Below are 24,224 nucleotides of genomic sequence, written 5' to 3' on the forward strand. Positions count from 1 at the left end.
TCTTAAATGACCACATATTACAAAACGCATCCAGATGTGCTTTGGAAACTACTACTGGTCTTCCAAGAATCGATGAAATCGTAGATAGTGTGAAACATTACTCCCATGAAAAAAAGTCCACATGGTGCCTGTTGTATTCCTTCCCGAAGCAATTTCTGTGTTTCATGGAAACTCTGAAGGTTCACAGATAACAGAATGCCTCCAGATGACCTTCGGAAACTACTACTGGTCTTCCAGGGAACGATCAAAGCGTAGACAGTTTGAAACATTACTCCCATGGAGAAAAGTTGGCATGGTGCCGGTTGTATTCAATCCACATGCAATTTCTGTGTTTCATCAACACTATTAAATGACCACAGATTACAGAATGCATCCAGATGTGGTTCGAAAACGACTACTGGTCTTCTGGGGGACGATCAAAGCGTAGACAGTTTGAGACATTACTCCCATTGTGAAAAGACCGCATGGTGCCTGTTTTTTTCAATCTCGATGCAATTTCTCTGTTTCATTAACACTTTGAATTTCCACAGATTACAGAATGCCTCCAGATGTACTTCGGATAATGCTACTGGTCTTCCAGGGAACGATCAAATCGTAGACAGTTTGAGACATTTCTCCCATGGAGAAAGGTCGACATGGTGCATGTTGTATATAGTACCGATGCAATTTCCGTTTTTCTTCAACACACTGAAGGTCCAGAGATTACAGAATGTCTCCAGATGTGCTTCGGAAACTACTACTGGTCTTCGAGAAATCGATCAAAACCTAGATTGTTTGAGACATTATTCCCATGGAGAAAAGACCACATGATTCCTGTTGAATTCAATACCGATGCAATTTCTTTGTTTCATCAGCACTCTGAAGGTCCACAGATTACAGAATGCCTACAGATGTGCTTAGAAAACTACTATTGGTCATCCGGGGGACGATCAAAGCGTAGACAGTTCGAGACATTACTCCCATGGTGAAAAGACCGCATGGTGCCTCTTGTATTAAATCCCGAAGCAATTTCGGTATTTCATCAACACTCTGAAGGTCCACATATTACATAATGCCTCCAGATGTGATTTGGAAACTACTACTGGACTTACAGGGAAGATCAAGGCGTAGACAGTTGAGATATTACACCCATGGAGAAAACTCCGCATGGCGCCTCATGTATTCAATCCAGATACAACTTCTGTGTTTCATCAACACTCTCAAGGTCCACAGATTACAGAATGCTCCAGATGTGCTTCGGAAACTACCACTGGACTTACAGGGAACGATCAAAGCGTATATGGTTTGAGACATTAAACCCATGGAAAAATGTCAGCATGGTGCCTGTTGTATTCAATCCCGATGCAATTTCTGTCTTTCATCAACACTATGAAAGTTCACAGATATCAGAATGCCTCCAGATGTGCTTAGGAAACGACTACTCGTCTTCCAGGAAAGGATCAAAGCGTAGACAGTTTTAGACATTACTCCCATGAAGAGAAATCGCCATGGTGACAGTTGTATTCAATCCCGATGCAATTTCTGTGTTTCACCAACACTCTCAAGGTCCACAGATTACAGAATGCTCCAGATGTGCATCGGAAACTACTGCTGGACTTAGAGGGAACGATCAAAGCGTATACGGTTTGAGACATTACACCCATGAAAAAAAGGCAGCATGGTGCCTTTTGTATTCAATCCCGATGCAATTTCTGTGTTTCACCAACACTCTCAAGGTCCACAGATTACAGAATGCTGCAGATGTGCTTCGGAAGCTACTACTGGACTTAGAGGGAACGATCAAAGCGTATACGGTTTGAGACATTACACACATGAAAAAATGTCAGCATGGTGCCTGTTGTATTCAATCCCGATGCAATTACTGTGTTTCATCAACACTCTGAAGGTTCACAGATAATAGAATGCCTCCAGATGTGCTTAGGAAACGACTACTCGTCTTCCAGGAAACGATCAAAGACTAGACTGTTTGAGACATTACTCCCATGGGGAGAAATCCGCATGGTGACAGTTGTATTCAATCCCGATGCAATTTCTGCGTTTCTTCAACGCACTGAAGGTCCAGAGATTACAGAATGCCTCCTGATGTGCTTCGGAAACTACTACAGTTCTTCGAGAAATCGATCAAAGTCTAGATTGTTTGAGACATTATTCCCATGGAGAAAAGACCACATGATTCCTGTTGAATTCAATACCGATGCAATTTATTTGGTTCATCAGCACTCTGAAGGTCCTCAGATTACAGAATTACTCCAGATGTGCTACGTAAATACTACTGGTCTTTCATGGAACGTTCAAAGCGTAAACAGATTGAGGCATTACACCCAAGAAGAAAAGTCCGCATGGTGCCTATTCTATTCAATCCCGATGCAGTTTCTGTGTTTCAACAACACTCTGAAGATCCACAGATAACAGAATGCCTCCAGATGTGCTTCGAAAACTACTACTGGTCTTCCGGGGGACGATCAAAGTGTAGACAGTTTGAGACATTACTCGCATGGAGAGAAATCCGCATGGTGACTGTTGTATTCAATCCCGATGCATTTTCTGTGTTTCGTCAACACTCTCAAGGTCCAGAGATTACAGAATGCCTCAAGATGTGCTTCGGAAACTACTACTGGTCTTCCAGGGAACGATCAAAGCGTAGACAGTTTGAGACATTACACCCATGGAAAAGTGTCAGCATGGTGCCTGTTGTATTCAATCCCGATGCAATTTCTGTGTTTCATCAACACTCTGAATGTTCACAGATAACAGAATGCCTCCAGATGTGCTTCGGAAGCTACTGCACGTCTTACAGGAAACGATCAAAGCGTAGACAGTTTGAGACTTTACTCCCATAGAGAAAAGTCAGCATGGTGCCTGTTGTATTCAATCCCGATGCCATATCTGTGATTCATGAACACTCTCAAGGTCCACAGATTACATTATGCTCCAGATGTGCTTCGGAAACTACTACTGGACTTACAGGGAACGATCAAAGCGTATACGGTTTGAGACATTACACCCATGGAAAAGTGTCAGCATGGTGCCTGTTGTATTCAATCCCGATGCAATTTCTGTGTTTCATCAACACTCTGAATGTTCACAGATAACAGAATGCCTCCAGATGTGCTTAGGAAACGACTACTCGTCTTACAGTAAACGATCAAAGCGTAGACAGTTTGAGACATTACTCCGATGGAGAGAAATCGGCATGGTGACAGTTGTATTCAATCCCGATGCAATTTCTGTGTTTCATCAACACTCTCAAGGTCCATAGATTACAGAATGCTTCCAGATGTGCTTTGAAAACTATTACTGGTCTTCCAGGGAACCATCAAAGCGTAGACAGTTTGAGACAATACTCCCATGGAGAGAAATCCGCATGGTGACTGTTGTATTCAATCCCGATGCATTTTCTGTGTTTCATCAACACTCTGAATCTTCACAGATAACAGAATGTCTCCAGATAAGCTTAGGAAACGACTACTCGCCTTACAGTAAACGATCAAAGCGTAGACAGTTTGAGACATTACTCCGATGGAGAGAAATCGGCATGGTGACAGTTGTATTCAATCCCGATGCAATTTCTGTGTTTCATCAACACTCTGAATGTCCACAGATTACAGAATGCCCACAGATGTGCTTCGGAAGCTACTGCTCGTCCTACAGGAGACGTTCAAAATTTAGACAGTTTGAGACTTTACTCCTATGGAGAAAAGTCAGCATGGTGCTTGCTGTATTCAATCCAGATGAAGTTTCTGTGTTTCATGAACACTCTTAAATGACCACAAATTACAGAACGCCTCGGGATGTGCTTCGGAAACTACTACTGGTCTTCCAAGAATCGATGAAAGCGTAGACAGTTTGAAACATTACTCCCATGGAGAGAAGTAGGGATGGTGCCTGTTGTATTCAATCCACATGAAATTTCTGTGTTTCATCAACACTCTTAAATGACCACAGATTACAGAATGCTTCTAGATGTGCTTTGAGAACTACTACTGGTCTTCCAGGGAACCATCAATGCGTAGACAGTTTGAGACATTACTCCCATGGAGAAAACTCCGCATGGTGCCTCATGTATTCAATCCCGATGCAATTTCTGTGTTTCACCAACACTCTCAAGGTCCACAGATTACAGAATGCTCCAGATGTGCTTCGGAAACTACTGCTGGACTTAGAAGGAACGATCAAAGCGTATAGGGTTTGAGACATTACACCCATGAAAAAAAAGCAGCATGGTGCCTTTTGTATTCAATCCCGATGCAATTACTGTGTTTTATCAACACTCTGAAGGTCCACAGATAACAGAATGACTCCAGATGTGCTTCGAAAACTACTACTGGTCTTCCGGGGGACGATCAAAGCGTAGACAGTTTGAGACATTACTCCCATGGTGAAAAGACCGCATGGTGCCTGTTTTATTCAATCCTGATGCTATTTCTCTGTTTCATTAACGCTCTGAAGGTCCACAGATTACAGAATGCCTCCAGATGTACTTCGGATACTGCTACTGGTCTTCCAGGGAACGATCAAATCGTAGACAGTTTGAGACATTACTCCCATGGAGAAAAGGCGACATGGTGCATGTTGTATTTAAAACAGATGCAATTTCCGTTTTTCATCAACACACTGAAGTTCCAGACATTACAGAATGCCTCCAGATGTGCTTCGAAAACTACTACTGGTCATCCGCGGGACGATCAAAGCGTAGACAGTTCGAGAGATTACTCCCATGGTGAAAATTCCGCATGGTGCCTCTTGTATTCAATCCCGAAGCAATTTCGGTGTTTCATCAACACTCTGAAGGTCCACATATGACATAATGCCTCCAGATGTGCATTTGAAACTACTACTGGACTTACAGGGAAAGATCAAAGACTAGACAGTTTGAGATATTACACCCATGGTGAAAAGACCGCATGGTGCCTGTTTTATTCAATCCCGTTGCAATTTCTGTGTTTCATCAATACTCCGAAGGTTCACAGATAACAGAATGCCTCAGATGTGCTTAGGAAACTACTGCTCGTCTTATATTAAACGATCAAAGCGTACACTGTTTGAGACTTTACTCCCATGGAGTAAAGTCCGCATGGTGCCTGTTGTATTCAATCCCGATGCAATTTCTCTGTGTCATCAACACTCTGAAGGTCCGCAGATTACAGAATGACTCCAGATGTGCTACGGAAACTACTACTGGACTTACAGGGAACGATCAAAGAGTATACGGTTTGAGACATTACTCCGATGGAGAGAAATCGGCATGGTGACAGTTGTATTCAATCCCGATGCAATTTCTGTGTTTCAACAACACTCTGAAGGTCCACAGATAACAGAATGCCTCCAGATGTGCTTCGAAAACTACTACTGGTCTTCCGGGGGACGATCAAAGGGTAGACAGTTTGAGACATTACTCCCATGGAGAGAAATCCGCATGGTGACTGATGCATTCAATCCCGATGCAATTTCTGTGTTTCATCAACACTCTCAAGATCCACAGATTACAGAATGCTCCAGATGTGCTTCGGAAACTACTACTGGACTTACAGGGAACGATCAAAGAGTATACGGTTTGAGACATTACTCCGATGGAGAGAAGTCGGCATGGTGACAGTTGTATTCAATCCCGATGCAATTTCTGTGTTTCATCAACACTCTGAATGTCCACAGATTACAGAATGCCTCCAGATGTACTTCGGAAGCTACTGCTCGTCCTACAGGAGACGTTCAAAATTTAGACCGTTTGAGACTTTACGCCTATGGAGAAAAGTCAGCATGGTGCTTGTCGTATTCAATCCAGATGCAATATCTGTGTTTCATCAACACTCTTAAAAGACCACATATTACAAAACGCATCCAGATGCGCTTCGGAAACGACTACTGGTCTTCCAAGAATCGATGAAAGCGTAGACAGTGTGAAATATTACTCCCATGAAAAAAAGTCCACATGGTGCCTGTTGTATTCCTTCCCGATGCAATTTCTGTGTTTCATCAAAACTCTGAAGGTTCACAGATAACAGAATGTCTCCAGATGACCTTCGGAAACTACTACTGGTCTTCCAGGGAACGATCAAAGCGTAGACAGTTTGAAACATTACTCCCATGGAGAAAAGTCGGCATGGTGCCAGTTGTATTCAATCCACATGCAATTTCTGTGTTTCATCAACACTCTTAAATGACCACAGATTACAGAATGCATCCAGATGTGGTTCGAAAACGTCTACTGGTCTTCTGGGGGACGATCAAAGCGTAGACAGTTTGAGACATTACTCCCATTGTGAAGAGACGGCATGGTGCCTGTTTTTTTCAATCTCGATGCAATTTCTCTGTTTCATTAACACTTTGAAGGTCCTCAGATTACAGAATGCCTCCAGATGTACTTCGGATACTGCTACTGGTCTTCCAGGGAACGATCAAATCGTAGACAGTTTGAGACATTACTCCCATGGAGAAAAGTCGACATGGTGCATGTTGTATATAATACCGATGCAATTTCCGTTTTTCTTCAACACACTGAAGGTCCAGAGATTACAGAATGTCTCCAGATGTGCTTCGGAAACTACTACTGGTCTTCAAGAAATCGATCAAAGCCTAGATTGTTTGAGACATTATTCCCATGGAGAAAAGACCACCTGATTCCTGTTGAATTCAATAACGATTCAATTTCTTTGTTTCATCAGCATTCTGAAGGTCCACAGATTACAGAATGCCTACAGATGTGCTTAGAAAACTACTACTGGTCATCCGGGGGACGATCAAAGTGTAGACAATTTGAGACATTACTCCCATGGAGAGAAATCCGCATGGTGACTGTTGTATTCAATCCCGATACAATTTCTGTGTTTCATCAACACTCTCAAGGTCCATAGATTACAGAATGCTTCCAGATGTGCTTTGAAAACTATTACTGGTCTTCCAGGGAACCATCAAAGCGTAGACAATTTGAGACAATACTCCCAAGGAGAAAAGTCCGCATTGTGCCTCTTGTATTCAATCCCGATGCAATTACTGTGTTTCACCAACACTCTCAAGGTCCACAGATTACAGAATGCTCCAGATGTGCATCGGAAACTACTGCTGGACTTAGAGGGAACGATCAAAGCGTATACGGTTTGAGACATTACACCCATGAAAAAAAGGCAGCATGGTGCCCTTTGTATTCAATGCCGATGAAATTACTGTGTTCCATCAACACTCTGAAGGTCCACAGATAACAGAATGACTCCAGATGTGCTTCGAAAACTACTACTGGTCTTCCGGGGGACGATCAAAGTGTAGACAGTTTGAGACATTACTCCCATTGAGAGAAATCCGCATGGTGACTGTTGTATTCAATCACGATGCAATTTCTGTGTTTCATCAACACTCTCAAGGTCCATAGATTACAGTATGCTTCCAGATGTGCTTTGAAAACTATTACTGGTCTTCCAGGGAACCATCAAAGCGTAGACAGTTTGAGACAATACTCCCATGGAGAAAAGTCCGCATGGTGCCTCATGTATTCAATCCCGATGCAATTTCTGTGTTTCACCAACACTCTCAAGGTCCACAGATTACAGAATGCTGCAGATGTGCTTCGGAAGCTACTACTGGACTTAGAGGGAACGATCAAAGCGTATACGGTTTGAGACATTACACACATGAAAAAATGTCAGCATGGTGCCTGTTGTATTTAATACCGATGAAATTTCCGTTTTTCTTCAACACACTGAAGGTCCAGACATTACTGAATGCCTCCAGATGTGCTTCGGAAACTACTACTCGTCTTCCAGGAAACGATCAAAGCGTAGACTATTTGAGACATTACTCCCATGGAGAGAAATTCGCATGGTGACAGTTGTATTCAATCCCGATGCAATTTCTGTGTTTCATCAACACTCTCAAGGTCCATAGATTACAGTATGCTTCCAGATGTGCTTTGAAAACTATTACTGGTCTTCCAATGAACCATCAAAGCGTAGACAGTTTGAGACAATACTCCCATGGAGAAAAGTCCGCAAGGTGCCTCATGTATTCAATCCCGATGCAATTTCTGTGTTTCACCAACACTCTCAAGGTCCACAGATTACAGAATGCTGCAGATGTGCTTCGGAAGCTACTACTGGACTTAGAGGGAACGATCAAAGCGTATACGGTTTGAGACATTACACACATGAAAAAATGTCAGCATGGTGCCTGTTGTATTTAATACCGATGAAATTTCCGTTTTTCTTCAACACACTGAAGGTCCAGACACTACTGAATGCCTCCAGATGTGCTTCGGAAACTACTACTCGTCTTCCAGGAAACGATCAAAGCGTAGACTATTTGAGACATTACTCCCATGGAGAGAAATTCGCATGGTGACAGTTGTATTCAATCCCGATGCAATTTCCGCGTTTCATCAACACTCTGAATGTCCACAGATTACAGAATGAATCCAGATGTGGTTCGAAAACGACTACTGGTCTTCCAGGGAACGATCAAATCGTAGACAGTTTGAGACATTACTCCCATGGAGAAAAGTCGACATGGTGCATGTTGTATTCAATCCCGATGCAATTTCCGTGTTTCTTCAACGCACTGAAGGTCCAGAGACTACAGAATGCCTCCAGATTTGCTTCGGAAACTACTACAGTTCTTCGAGAAATCGATCAAAGTCTAGATTGTTTGAGACATTATTCCCATGGAGAAAAGACCACATGATTCCTGTGAATTCAATACCGATGCAATTTCTTTGTTTCATCAGCACTCTGAAGGTCCACAGATTACTGAATGACTCCAGGTGTGCTACGGAAAATACTACTGGTCTTTCAGGGAACGTTCAAAGCGTAAACAGATTGAGGCATTACACCCAAGAAGAAAAGTCCGCATGGTGCCTATTCTATTCAATCCCGTTGCAATTTCTGTGTTTCAACAACACTCAGAAGATCCAAAGATATCAGAATGCCTCCAGATGTGCTTCGAAAACTACTACTGGACTTACGGGGAACGATCAAAGCGTATTCGGTTGAGACATTACACCCATGGAAAAGTGTCAGCATGGTGCCTGTTGTATTCAATCCCGATGCAATCTCTATGTTTCATCAAAACTCTGGAGGTTCACAGATAACAGAATGACTCAAGATGTGCTTCAAAAACTACTACTGGTCTTCCGGGGGACGATCAAAGTGTAGACAGTTTGAGACATTACTCCCATGGAGAGAAATCCGCATGGTGACAGTTGTATTCAATCCCGATGCAATTTCTGTGTTTCATCAACACTCTGAATGTCCACAGATTACAGAATGCCTCCAGATGTACTTCGGATACTGCTACTGGTCTTCCAGGGAACGATCAAGTCGTAGACAGTTTGAGACATTACTCCCATGGAGAAAAGTCGACATTGTGCATGTTGTATTTAATACCGATGCAATATCCGTTTTTCTTCAACACACTGAAGGTCCAGAGATTACAGAATGCCTCCAGATGTACTTCGGATACTGCTACTGGTCTTCCAGGGAACGATCAAATCGTAGACAGTTTGAGACATTACACCCATTGAGAAAAGTCAGCATGGTGCCTGTTTAGTTCAATCCCGACACAATTTCTGTGTTTCAACAACACTCTGAAGGTTCACAGATAACAGAATGCCTCCAGATGCCCTTCGGAAACTACTACTGGTCTTCCAGGGTACGATCAAAGCGTAGACAGTTTGAAACATTACTCCCATGGAGAAAAGTCGGCATGGTGCCTGTCGTATTCAATCCAAATGCAATTTCTGTGTTTCATCAACACTCTTAAATGACCACAGATTACAGAATGCTTCTAGATGTGCTTTGAAAACTACTACTGGTCTTCCAGGGAACCATCAAAGCGTAGACAGTTTGAACATTACTCCCATGGAGAAAACTCCGCATGTTGCTCATGTATTCAATCCAGATACAATTTCTGTGTTTCATCCACACTCTCAAGGTCCACAGGTTACAGAATGCTCCAGATGTGCTTCGGAAACTACTACTGGACTTACAGGGAAAGATCAAAGCGTATACGGTTTGAGACATTACACCCATGGAAAAATGTCAGCATGGTGCCTGTTGTATTCAATCCCGATGCAATTTCTGTCTTTCATCAACACTCTGAAGGTTCACAGATACCAGAATGCCTCCAGATGTGCTTAGGAAACGACTACTGGACTTAGAGGGAACGATCAAAGCGTATATACGGTTTGAGACATTACACACATGAAAAAATGTCAGCATGGTGCCCGTTGTATTCAATCCCGATGCAATTACTGTGTTTCATCAACACTCTGAAGTTTCACAGATAACAGAATGCCTCCAGATGTGCTTAGGAAACGACTACTCGTCTTCAAGGAAACGATCAAAGCGTAGACTGTTTGAGACATTACTCCCATGGAGAGAAATCGCCATGGTGATAGCTGTATTCAATCCCGATGCAATTTCTGTGTTTCATCAACACTCTGAATGTCCACAGATTACAGAATGCATCCAGATGTGGGTCGAAAACGACTACTGGTCTTCCGGGGGACGATCAAAGCGTAGACAGTTTGAGACATTACTCCCATGGTGAAAAGACCGCATGGTGCCTGTTTTATTCAATCCCGATGCAATTTCTCTGTTTCATTAACACTCTGAAGGTCCACAGATTGCAGAATGCCTCCAGATGTGCTTCGGATACTGCTACTGGTCTTCCAGGGAACGATCAAATCGTAGACAGTTTGAGGAATTACTCCCATTGAGAAAAGTCGACATGGTGCCTCTTGTATTCAATCCCGAAGCAATTTCGGTGTTTCATCAACACTCTGAAGGTCCACAGATTACATAATGCCTCCAGATCTGCTTTGGAAACTACTACTGGTCTTTCAGGGAACGATCAAATCGTAAACAGATTGAGACATTACACCCAAGAAGAAAAGTCCGCATGGTGCCTATTGTATTCAATCCCGATGCAATATCTGTGTTTCATCAACACTCTCAATGTCCACAGATTACTCAATGCCTCCAGATGTGCTTCGGATACTGCTACTGGTCTTCCAGGGAACGATCAAATCGTTGACAGTTTGAGACATTACTCCCATGGAGAAAAGTCGACATGGTGCATGTTGTATTTAATACCGATGCAATTTCCGTGTTCCTTCAACACTCTGATGGTCCATAGATTACAGAATGCCTCCAGATGTGCTTCGAAAAATACTACTGGTCATCTGGGGGACGATCAAAGCGTAAACAGATTGAGACATTACACCCTAGAAGAAAAGTCCGCATGGTGCCTATTGTATTTAATACCGATACAGTCTCTGGGTATCCTCAACACTCTGAAGGTCTACAGATAACAGAATGCCTGCAGATGTGATTCGCAAACTACTACTGATCTTCCAAGGAACGATCAAATCCTAGACAGTTTGAAACATTACTACCAATGGAGAAAAGCCCGCATGATGCCTGTTGTATTCAATCCCGATGCAATATCTGTGTTTCATGAACACACTGAAGGTCCAGAGATTACAGAATGCCTCCAGATGTGCTTCGGAAACTACTACTGGTCTTCCGGGGGACGATCAAAGTGTAGACAGTTTGAGACATTACTCCCATGGAGAGAAATCCGCATGGTGACAGTTGTATTCAATCCCGATGCAATATCTGTGTTTCATCAACACTCTCAAGGTCCAGAGATTACAGAGTGCCTCCAGATGTGCTTAGGAAACTACTACTGGTCTTCCAGGAACGATCAAAGCGTAGACCGTTTGAGACATTACACCCATGTAGAAAAGTCAGCATGGTGTCTGTTTTATTCAATCCCGACACAATTTCTGTGTTTCAACAACACTTTGAAGTTTCACAGATAACAGAATGCCTCCAGATGTGCTTCGGAAGCTACTGCTCGTCTTACAGGAAACGATCAAAGCGTAGACAGTTTGAGACTTTACTCCCATGGAGAAAAGTCCGCATGGTGCGTGTTGTATTCAATCCCGATGCAATTTCTGTGATTCATCAACACTCTCAAGGTCTGCAGATTACAGAATGACAACATATGTGCTACGGAAACTACTACTGGTCTTTCGGGGAACGTTCAAAGCGTAAACAGATTGAGGCATTACAATCAAGAAGAAAAGTCCGCATGGTGCCTATTCTATTCGATCCCGATGCAGTTTCTGTGTTTCATCAACACTCTGAAGGTCCACAGATAACAGAATGCCTCCAGATGTGCTTCGAAAACTACTACTGGTCTTCCGGTGGCGATCAAAGTGTAGACAGTTTGAGACATTACTCCCATGGAGAGAAATCCGCATGGTGACTGTTGTATTCAATCCCGATGCAATTTCTGTGTTTCATCAACACTCTCAAGGTCCAGAGATTACAGAATGCCTCCAGATGTTCTTAGGAAACTACTACTGGTCTTCCAGGAACGATCAAAGCGTAGACCGTTTGAGACATTACACCCATTGAGAAAAGTCAGCATTGTTGCCTGCTTTGCTCAATCCCGAATTAATTTCTGTGTTTCAACAACACTCTGAAGGTTCACAGATAACAGAATGCCTCCAGATGCCCTTCGGAAACTACTACTGGTCTTCCATTGAACGATCAAAGCGTAGACAGTTTGAAACATTACTCCCATGGAGAAAAGTCGGCATGGTGCCTGTTGTATTCAATCCCGATGCAATTTCTGTCTTTCATCAACACTCTGAAAGTTCACAGAAAACAGAATGCCTCCAGATGTGCTTAGGAAACGACTACTAGTCTTCCAGGAAAGGATCAAAGCGTAGACGGTTTTAGACATTACTCCCATGGAGAGAAATCGGCATGGTGACAGTTGTATTCAATCCCGATGCAATTTATGTGTTTCACCAACACTCTCAAGGTGCACAGATTACAGAATACTCCAGATGTGCTTCGGAAACTACTACTGGACTTAGAGGGAACGATCAAAGCGTATACGGTTTGAGACATTACACACATGAAAAAATGTCAGCATGGTGCCTGTTGTATTCAATCCCGATGCAATCACTGTGTTTCATCAACACTCTGAATGTCCACAGATAACAGAATGCCTCCAGATGTGCTTAGGAAACGCCTACTCGTCTTCAAGGAAACGATCAAAGCGTAGACTGTTTGAGACATTACTCCCATGGAGAGAAATCGCCATGGTGACAGTTGTATTCAATCCCGATGCAATTTCTGTGTTTCATCAACACTCTGAATGTCCACAGATTACAGAATGCATCCAGATGTGGTTCGAAAACGACTACTGGTCTTCCGGGGGACGATCAAAGCGTAGACTGTTTGAGACCTTACTCCCATTGAGAAAAGTCCGCATGGTGCCTGTTTTATTCAATCCCGATGCAATTTCTCTGTTTCATTAACACTCTGAAGGTCCACAGATTGCAGAATGCCTCCAGATGTGCTTCGGATACTGCTACTGGTCTTCCAGGGAACGATCAAATCGTAGACAGTTTGAGGCATTACTCCCATTGAGAAAAGTCGACATGGTGCCTCTTGTATTCAATCCCGAAGCAATTTCGGTGTTTCATCAACACTCTGAAGGTCCACAGATTACATAATGCCTCCAGATCTGCTTTGGAAACTACTACTGGTCTTTCAGGTAACGATCAAAACGTAAACAGATTGAGACATTACACCCAAGAAGAAAAGTCCGCATGGTGCCTATTGTATTCAATCCCGAAGCAATATCTGTGTTTCATCAACACTCTCAATGTCCGCAGATTACTCAATGCCTCCAGATGTGCTTCGGATACTGCTACTGGTCTTCCAGGGAACGATCAAATCGTAGACAGTTTGAGACATTACTCCCATGGAGAGAAGTCGACATGGTGCATGTTGTATTTAATACCGATGCAATTTCCGTGTTCCTTCAACACTCTGATGGTCCATAGATTACAGAATGACTCCAGACGTGCTACGGAAACTACTACTGGTCTTTCAGGGAACGATCAAAGCGTAAACAGACTGAGACATTACACCCAAGAAGGAAAGACCGCATGGTGACTATTGTATTCAATCCCGATGCAATTTCCGTGTTTCATCAACACTCTGAAGTTCCACAGATAACAGAATGCCTCCAGATGTGCTTCGAAAACTACTACTCGTCTTCCAGGGAACGATCAAAGCGTAGACAGTTTGCGACTTTACTACCATGGAGAAAAGTCCACATGATGCTTGTTGAATTCAATACCGATGCAATTTCTTTGTTTCATCAACACTCTGAAGGTCCACTGTATACAGAATGCCTACACATGTGCTTCGAAGACTACTACTGGTCTTCCATTGAACCATCAAATCGTAGACAGTTTTAGACATTACTCCCATGGAGAAAAGTCGACATGGTGCATGTTGTATTTAATACCGATGCAATTTCCGTGTTTCTTCAACACTCTGAAAGTCCATAGATTACAGAATACCTCCAGATGTGAGTCGGAAACTACTACTGGTCTTCGAGAAATCGATCAAAGCCTAGATTGTTTGAGACATTATTCCCATGGAGAAAAGACCACATGATTCCTGTTGAATTCAATACCGATGCAATTTCTTTGTTTCATCAGCACTCTGAAGGTCCACAGATTACAGAATGCCTCCAGATGTGCTTCGAAAACTACTACTGGTCATCCCGGGGGACGATCAAAGCGTAGACAGTTCGAGACATTACTCCCTTGGTGAAAAGTCCGCATGGTGCCTCTTGTATTCAATCCCGAAGCAATTTCGGTGTTTCATCAACACTCTGAAGGTCCACATATTACATAATGCCTCCAGATGTGCATTGGAAACTACTACTGGACTTACAGGGAAAGATCAAAGCGTAGACAGTTTGAGATATTACACCCATGGAGAAAAGTCCGCATGGTGCCTATTCTATTCAATCCCGATGCAATTTCTGTGTTTCAACAACACTCTGAAGGTCCACAGAAAACAGAATGCCTCCAGATGTGCTTCGAAAACTACTACTGGTCTTCCGGGGGACGATCAAAGTGTAGACAGTTTGAGACATTACACCCATGGAGAAAAGTCAACATGGTGCCTGTTTTATTCAATCCCGATACAATTACATTGTTTCAACAACACTCTGAAGGTTCACAGATAGCAGAATGCCTCCAGATGTGTTTCGGAAGGTACTGCTCGTCTTACAGGAAACGATCAAAGCGTAGACAGTTTGAGACTTTACTCCCATGGAGGAAAGTCCGCATGGTGCCTGTTGTATTCAATCCCGATGCCCTATCTGTGATTCATCAACACTCTCAAGGTCCACAGATTACATTATGCTCCAGATGTGCTTCGGAAACTACTACTGGACTTACAGGGAACGATCAAAGCGTATACGGTTTGAGACATTACACCCATGGAAAAATGTCAGCATGGAGCCTGTTTTATTCAATCCCGTTGCAATTTCTGTGTTTCATCAACACTCCGAAGGTTCACAGAAAACAGAAGCCTCAGATGTACTTAGGAAACTACTGCTCGTCTTATATTAAACGATCAAAGCGTAGACTGTTTGACACTTTACTCCCATGGAGAAAATTACGCATGGTGCCTGTTGTATTCCTTCCCGATGCAATTTCTGTGTTTCATCAAAACTCTGAAGGTTCACAGATAACAGAATGCCTCCAGATGCCCTTCGGAAACTACTACTGGTCTTGAAGGGAACGATCAAAGCGTAGACAGTTTGAAACATTACTCCCATGGAGAAAAGTCTGCATGGTGCCTGTTGTATTCAATCCACATGCAATTTCTGTGTTTCATCAACACTCTTAAATGACCACAGATTACAGAATGCTTCTAGATGTGCTTTGAAAACTACTACTGGTCTTCCAGTGAAACATCAAAGCGTAGACAGTTTGAGACATTACTCCCATAGACAATAGTCCGCATGGTGCCTGTTGTATTCAGTCCCGATGCAATTTCTGTGTTTCATTTACACTCTGAAAGTCTACAGAATACAAAATGCCTCCATATGTGCTTCGGAAACTACAACTGGTCTTCCAGGGAAGGATCAAAGCAAAGACATTTTGAGACATTACTCCCATGGAGTCTTCCAGACATCGATCAAACCCTAGACAGTTTGAGACATTACTCCCATGGAGAAGAGTCCGCATGGTGCCTGTTTTATTCAATCCCGATGCAATTTCTGTGTTTCATTAACACTCTGAGGGTCTACAGATTACAAAATGCCTCCAGATGTGCTTCGGAAACTACTACTGGTCTTCCAGGGAACGATCAAAGCGTGGACATTTTGAGACATTACTCCCATGGAGTCTTCCAGACATCGATCAAAGCCTAGACAGTTTGAGACATTACTCTCATGGAGTCTTCCAAAAATCGATCAAAGCGTAGACAGTTTGAGACATTACTCCCATGTTCCAGAAATCGATCAAAGCATAGATAGTTTAAGACATTGCTTCCATGGAGAAGAGTCCGCATGGTGCCTGTAGTATTCAATCCCGATTGAATTTCATTTTTTCCAGGTCCATAGATTACCGAATGCCTCCAGATGTGCTTCGGAAACTACTACTAGTCTTCCAGGGAACGATCAAAGCTTAGACAGTTTGAGAAATTACTCCCATGTAGTCTTCCAGAAACCGATCAAAGCGTAGACAGTTTGAGACATTACTCCCATGGAAAAGAGTCCTCATGGTGCCTTGTGTATTCAATCCCGATGCAATTTCTGTGTTTCATTAACACCCTGAAGTTCCACAGATTGCAGAATGGGTCCAGATGTGCCTCAGGGACTACTACTGGTCTTTCAGGGAACGATCAAGGCTTAGACACATTGAGACATTACTCCCATGGAGAAGAATCTGTATGGTGCCTGTTGTATTCAATCCCGATGCATTTTCTGTGTTTCATTAACACTCTGAAGGTCCACAGATTGCAGAATGCCACCAGATGTGCTTCGGAAACTACTACAGGTCTTCCAGGGAACGATCAAAACGTAGACAGTTTGAGACATTACTCCCATGGAGTCTTCCAGAAATCGATCAAAGCATAGACAGTTTAAAACATTACTCCCATGGAGAAGAGTCCGCATGGTGCCTGTTGTATTCAATCCCAATTGAATCTCTGTGTTTCATCACCACACTGAAGGTCCACAGAATACCGAATGCCTCCACATGTGCTTCGGAAATTACTACTGGTCTTCCAGGGAACGATCAAAGCGTAGACAGTTTGAGACATTATTCCGATGGAGTCATCCAGAAATCGATCAAATCGTAGACAGTTTGAAACATTACTCCCATGGAAAAGAGTCCGCATGGAGAATGTTGTATTCAATCCCGATGCAACTACTGTGTTTCATCAACACTCTGAAGGTCCACAGACTACAGAATGCCTCCAGATGTGCTTTGGAAACTACCACTGGTCTTCCAGGGAATGATCAAAGCGTAGACAGTTTGAGACATTACCCCCATGGAGTCTTCCAGACATCGATCAAAGCCTAGACAGTTTGAGACATTACTCTCATGGAGTCTTCAAAAAATCGATCAAAGCGTAGACAGTTTGAGATATTACTCCCATTGTGAAAAGACCGCATGCTGCCTGTTTTTTTCAATCTCGACGCAATTTCTCTGTTTCATTAACACTCTGAAGGTCCACAGATTACAGAATACCTCCAGATGTACTTCGGATACTGCTACTGGTCTTCCAGGGAACGATCAAATCGTAGACAGTTTGAGACATTACTCCCATGGAGAAAAGACGACATGGTGCATTTTGTATTTAATACCGATGCAATTTCCGTTTTTCTTCAACACACTGAAGGTCCAGAGATTACAGAATGCCTCCAGATGTTCTTCGAAAACTACTACTGGTCTTCCGGGGGACGATCAAAGCGTAGACAGTTCGAGACATTACTCCCATGGTGAAAAGAACTCATGGTGCCTCTTGTATTCAATCCCGAAGCAATTTCGGTGTTTCATCAACCCTCTGAAGGTCCACATATTACATAATGCCTCCAGATGCGATTTGGAAATTGCTACTGGACTTACAGGGGAAGATCAAGGCGTAGACAGTTTGAGACATTACACCCACGGAGAAAAGTCAGCATGGTGCCTGTTTTATTCAATCCCGTTGCAATTTCTGTGTTTCATCAACACTCCGAAGGTTCACAGAAAACAGAATGCCTCAGATGTGCTTAGGAAACTACTGCTCGTCTTATATTAAACGATCAAAGCGTAGACTGTTCGATACTTTACTCCCATGGAGAAAAGTCCGCATGGTGCCTGTTGTATTCAATCCCGATGCAATTTCTCTGTGTCATGAACACTCTTAAGGTCCGCAGATTACAGAATGACTCCAGATGTGCTACGGAAACTACTACTGGTCTTTCAGGGAACGTTCAAAGCTTAAACAGATTGAGCCATTACAATTAAGAAGAAAAGTCCGCATGGTGCCTATTCTATTCAATCCCGATGCACTTTTCTGTGTTTCAACAACACTCTGAAGGTCCACAGATAACAGAATGCCTCCAGATGTGCTTCGAAAACTACTACTGGTCTTCCGGGGGACGATCAAAGTGTAGACAGATTGAGACATTACTCCCATGGAGAGAAATCCGCATGGTGACTGTTGTATTCAATCCCAATGCAATTTCTGTGTCTCATCAACACTATCAAGGTCCAGAGATTACAGAATGCCTCCAGATGTGCTTCGGAAGCTACTGTTCGTCTTATATTAAACGATCAAATCGTAGACTGTTTGAGACTTTACTCCCATGGAGAAAAGTCCGCATGGTGCCTGTTGTATTCAATCCCGATGAAATTTCTCTGTGTCGTCAACACTCTGAAGGTCCGCAGATTACAGAATGACTCCAGATGTGATACGGAAACTACTACTGGTCTTTCAGGGAACGTTCAAAGCGTAAACAGATTGAGGCATTATAATCAAGAAGAAAAGTCCGCATGGTGCCTATTCTATTCAATCCCAATGCAATTTCTGTGTTTCAACAACACTCTGAAGGTCCACAGATAACAGAATGCCTTGAGATGTGCTTCGGAAGCTACTGCTCGTCTTATATTAAACGATCAAAGCGTAGACTGTTTGAGACTTTACTCCCATGGAGAAAAGCCCGCATGGTGCCTGTTGTATTCAATCCCGATGCAATTTCTCTGTGTCATCAACACTCTGAAGGTCCGCAGATTACAGAATGACTCCAGATGTGCTACGGAAACTACTACTGGTCCTTCAGGGAACGTTCAAAGCGTAAACAGATTGAGGCATTACAATCAAGAAGAAAAGTCCGCATGGTGCCTATTCTATTCAATCCCGATGCAATTTCTGTGTTTCAACAACACACTCAAGGTCCACAGATTACAGAATGCCTCCAGATGTGCTTCGGAAGCTACTGCTCGTCTTATATTAACCGATCAAAGCGTAGACTGTTTGAGACTTTACTCCCATGGAGAAAAGTCCGCATGGTGCCTGTTGTATTCCATCCCGATGCAATTTCTCTGTGTCATCAACACTCTCAAGGTCCAGAGATTACAGAATGCCACCAGATGTGCTTAGGAAACTACTACTGGTCTTCCAGGAACGATCAAAGCGTAGACCCTTTGAGACATTACTCCCATTGAGAAAAGTCAGCATGGTGCCTGTTTTATTCAATCCCGACACAATTTCTGTGTTTCAACAACACTTTGAGGTTCACAGATAACAGAATGCCTCCAGATGTGCTTCGGAAGCTACTGCTCGTCTTACGGGAAGCGATCAAAGCGTAGACAGTTTGAGACTTTACTCCCATGTAGAAAAGTCCGCATGGTGCCTGTTGTATTCAATCCCGATGCAATTTCTCTGTGTCATCAACACTCTGAAGGTCCGCAGATTACAGAATGACTCCAGATGTGCTACGGAAACTACTACTGGTCTTTCAGGGAACGTTCAAAGCGTAAACAGATTGAGGCATTACAATCAAGAAGAAAAGTCCGCATGGTGCCTATTCTATTCAATCCCGATGCAATTTCTGTGTTTCAACAACACTCTCAAGGTCCACAGATTACAGAATGCCTCCGGATGTGCTTCGGAAGCTACTGCTCGTCTTATATTAACCGATCAAAGCGTAGACTGTTTGAGACTTTACTCCCATGAAGAAAAGTCCGCATGGTGCCTGTTGTATTCAATCCCGATGCAATTTCTCTGTGTCATCAACACTCTCAAGGTCCAGAGATTACAGAATGCCACCAGATGTGCTTAGGAAACTACTACTGGTCTTTCAGGGAACGTTCAAAGCGTAAACAGATTGAGGCATTACAATCAAGAAGAAAAGTCCGCATGGTGCCTTTTCTATTCAATCCCGATGCAATTTCTGTGTTTCAACAACACTCTCAAGGTCCACAGATTACAGAATGCCTCCAGATGTGCTTCGGAAGCTACTGCTCGTCTTATATTAACCGATCAAAGCGTAGACTGTTTGAGACTTTACTCCCATGGAGAAAAGTCCGCATGGTGCCTGTTGTATTCAATCCCGATGCAATTTCTCTGTGTCATGAACACTCTTAAGGTCCGCAGATTACAGAATGACTCCAGATGTGCTACGGAAACTACTACTGGTCTTTCAGGGAACGTTCAAAGCTTAAACAGATTGAGCCATTACAATTAAGAAGAAAAGTCCGCATGGTGCCTATTCTATTCAATCCCGATGCACTTTTCTGTGTTTCAACAACACTCTGAAGGTCCACAGTTAACAGAATGCCTCCAGATGTGCTTCGAAAACTACTACTGGTCTTCCGGGGGACGATCAAAGTGTAGACAGATTGAGACATTACTCCCATGGAGAGAAATCCGCATGGTGACTGTTGTATTCAATCCCAATGCAATTTCTGTGTCTCATCAACACTATCAAGGTCCAGAGATTACAGAATGCCTCCAGATGTGCTTCGGAAGCTACTGTTCGTCTTATATTAAACGATCAAATCGTAGACTGTTTGAGACTTTACTCCCATGGAGAAAAGTCCGCATGGTGCCTGTTGTATTCAATCCCGATGAAATTTCTCTGTGTCGTCAACACTCTGAAGGTCCGCAGATTACAGAATGACTCCAGATGTGATACGGAAACTACTACTGGTCTTTCAGGGAACGTTCAAAGCGTAAACAGATTGAGGCATTATAATCAAGAAGAAAAGTCCGCATGGTGCCTATTCTATTCAATCCCGATGCAATTTCTGTGTTTCAACAACACTCTGAAGGTCCACAGATAACAGAATGCCTTGAGATGTGCTTCGGAAGCTACTGCTCGTCTTATATTAAACGATCAAAGCGTAGACTGTTTGAGACTTTACTCCCATGGAGAAAAGCCCGCATGGTGCCTGTTGTATTCAATCCCGATGCAATTTCTCTGTGTCATCAACACTCTGAAGGTCCGCAGATTACAGAATGACTCCAGATGTGCTACGGAAACTACTACTGGTCTTTCAGGGAACGTTCAAAGCGTAAACAGATTGAGGCATTACAATCAAGAAGAAAAGTCCGCATGGTGCCTATTCTATTCAATCCCGATGCAATTTCTGTGTTTCAACAACACTCTCAAGGTCCACAGATTACAGAATGCCTCCAGATGTGCTTCGGAAGCTACTGCTCGTCTTATATTAACCGATCAAAGCGCAGACTGTTTGAGACTTTACTCCCATGGAGAAAAGTCCGCATGGTGCCTGTTGTATTCAATCCCGATGCAATTTCTCTGTGTCATCAACACTCTCAAGGTCCAGAGATTACAGAATGCCACCAGATGTGCTTAGGAAACTACTACTGGTCTTCCAGGAACGATCAAAGCGTAGACCCTTTGAGACATTACTCCCATTGAGAAAAGTCAGCATGGTGCCTGTTTTATTCAATCCCGACACAATTTCTGTGTTTCAACAACACTTTGAGGTTCACAGATAACAGAATGCCTCCAGATGTGCTTCGGAAGCTACTGCTCGTTTTATATTAACCGATCAAAGCGTAGACTGTTTGAGACTTTACTCCCATGGAGAAAAGTCCGCATGGTGCCTGTTGTATTCAATCCCGATGCAATTTCTGTGATTCATCAACACTCTCAAGGTCCACAGATTACAGAATGCCTCCAGATGTGCTTCGGAAGCTACTGCTCGTCTTATATTAACCGATCAAAGCGTAGACTGTTTGAGACTTTACTCCCATGGAGAAAAGTCCGCTTGGTGCCTGTTGTATTCAATCCCGATGCAATTTCTCTGTGTCATCAACACTCTCAAGGTCCAGAGATTACAGAATGCCACCAGATGTGCTTAGGAAACTACTACTGGTCTTTCAGGGAACGTTCAAAGCGTAAACAGATTGAGGCATTACAATCAAGAAGAAAAGTCCGCATGGTGCCTATTCTATTCAATCCCGATGCAATTTCTGTGTTTCAACAACACTCTCAAGGTCCACAGATTACAGAATGCCTCCAGATGTGCTTCGGAAGCTACTGCTCGTCTTATATTAACCGATCAAAGCGTAGACTGTTTGAGACTTTACTCCCATGGAGAAAAGTCCGCATGGTGCCTGTTGTATTCAATCCCGATGCAATTTCTCTGTGTCATCAACACTCTCAAGGTCCAGAGATTACAGAATGCCACCAGATGTGCTTAGGAAACTACTACTGGTCTTTCAGGGAACGTTCAAAGCGTAAACAGTTTGAGGCATTACAATCAAGAAGAAAAGTCCGCATGGTGCCTTTTCTATTCAATCCCGATACAATTTCTGTGTTTCAACAACACTCTCAAGGTCCACAGATTACAGAATGCCTCCAGATGTGCTTCGGAAGCTACTGCTCGTCTTATATTAACCGATCAAAGCGTAGACTGTTTGAGACTTTACTCCCATGGAGAAAAGTCCGCATGGTGCCTGTTGTATTCAATCCCGATGCAATTTCTGTGATTCATCAACACTCTCAAGGTCCACAGATTACAGAATGCCTCCAGATGTGCTTCGGAAGCTACTGTTCGCTTTATATTAAACGTTCAAAGCGTAGACTGTTTGAGACTTTACTCCCATGGAGAAAAGTCCGCATGGTGCCTGTTGTATTCAATCCCGATGCAATTTCTCTGTGTCATCAACACTTTGAAGGTCCGCAGATTACAGAATGACTCCAGATGTGATACGGAAACTACTACTGGTCTTTCAGGGAACGTTCAAAGCGTAAACAGATTGAGGCATTATAATCAAGAAGAAAAGTCCGCATGGTGCCTATTCTATTCAATCCCGATGCAATTTCTGTGTTTCAACAACACTCTGAGGGTCCACAGATAACAGAATGCCTTGAGATGTGCTTCGGAAGCTACTGCTCGTCTTATATTAAACGATCAAAGCGTAGACTGTTTGAGACTTTACTCCCATGGAGAAATGTCCGCATGGTGCCTGTTGTATTCAATCCCGATGCAATTTCTCTGTGTCATCAACACTCTGAAGGTCCGCAGATTACAGAATGACTCCAGATGTGCTACGGAAACTACTACTGGTCTTTCAGGGAACGTTCAAAGCGTAAACAGATTGAGGCATTACAATCAAGAAGAAAAGTCCGCATGGTGCCTATTCTATTCAATCCCGATGCAATTTCTGTGTTTCAACAACACTCTCAAGGTCCACAGATTACAGAATGCCTCCAGATGTGCTTCGGAAGCTACTGCTCGTCTTATATTAACCGATCAAAGCGTAGACTGTTTGAGACTTTACTCACCATGGAGAGAAGTCCGCATGGTGCCTGTTGTATTCAATCCCGATGCAATTTCTCTGTGTCATCAACACTCTCAAGGTCCAGAGATTACAGAATGCCACCAGATGTGCTTAGGAAACTACTACTGGTCTTCCAGGAACGATCAAAGCGTAGACCCTTTGAGACATTACTCCCATTGAGAAAAGTCAGCATGGTGCCTGTTTTATTCAATCCCGACACAATTTCTGTGTTTCAACAACACTTTGAGGTTCACAGATAACAGAATGCCTACAGATGTGCTTCGGAAGCTACTGCTCGTCTTACGGGAAGCGATCAAAGCGTAGACAGTTTGAGACTTTACTCCCATGGAGAAAAGTCCGCATGGTGCCTGTTGTATACAATCCCGATGCAATTTCTGTGATTCATCAAAACTCTCAAGGTCCACAGATTACAGAATGCTCCAGATGTGCGTCGGAAACTACTACTGGACTTACAGGGAACGATCAAAGAGTTTACGGTTTGAGACATTACTGCCATGGAAGAATGTCAGCATGGTGCCTGTTGTATTCAATCCCGATGCAATTTCTGTGTTTCATCAACACTCTGAATGTTCA

Source organism: Schistocerca gregaria, unplaced genomic scaffold (genome assembly GCF_023897955.1).
Source record: "Schistocerca gregaria isolate iqSchGreg1 unplaced genomic scaffold, iqSchGreg1.2 ptg000131l, whole genome shotgun sequence".
Taxonomy (NCBI): Eukaryota; Metazoa; Arthropoda; class Insecta; order Orthoptera; family Acrididae; genus Schistocerca; species Schistocerca gregaria.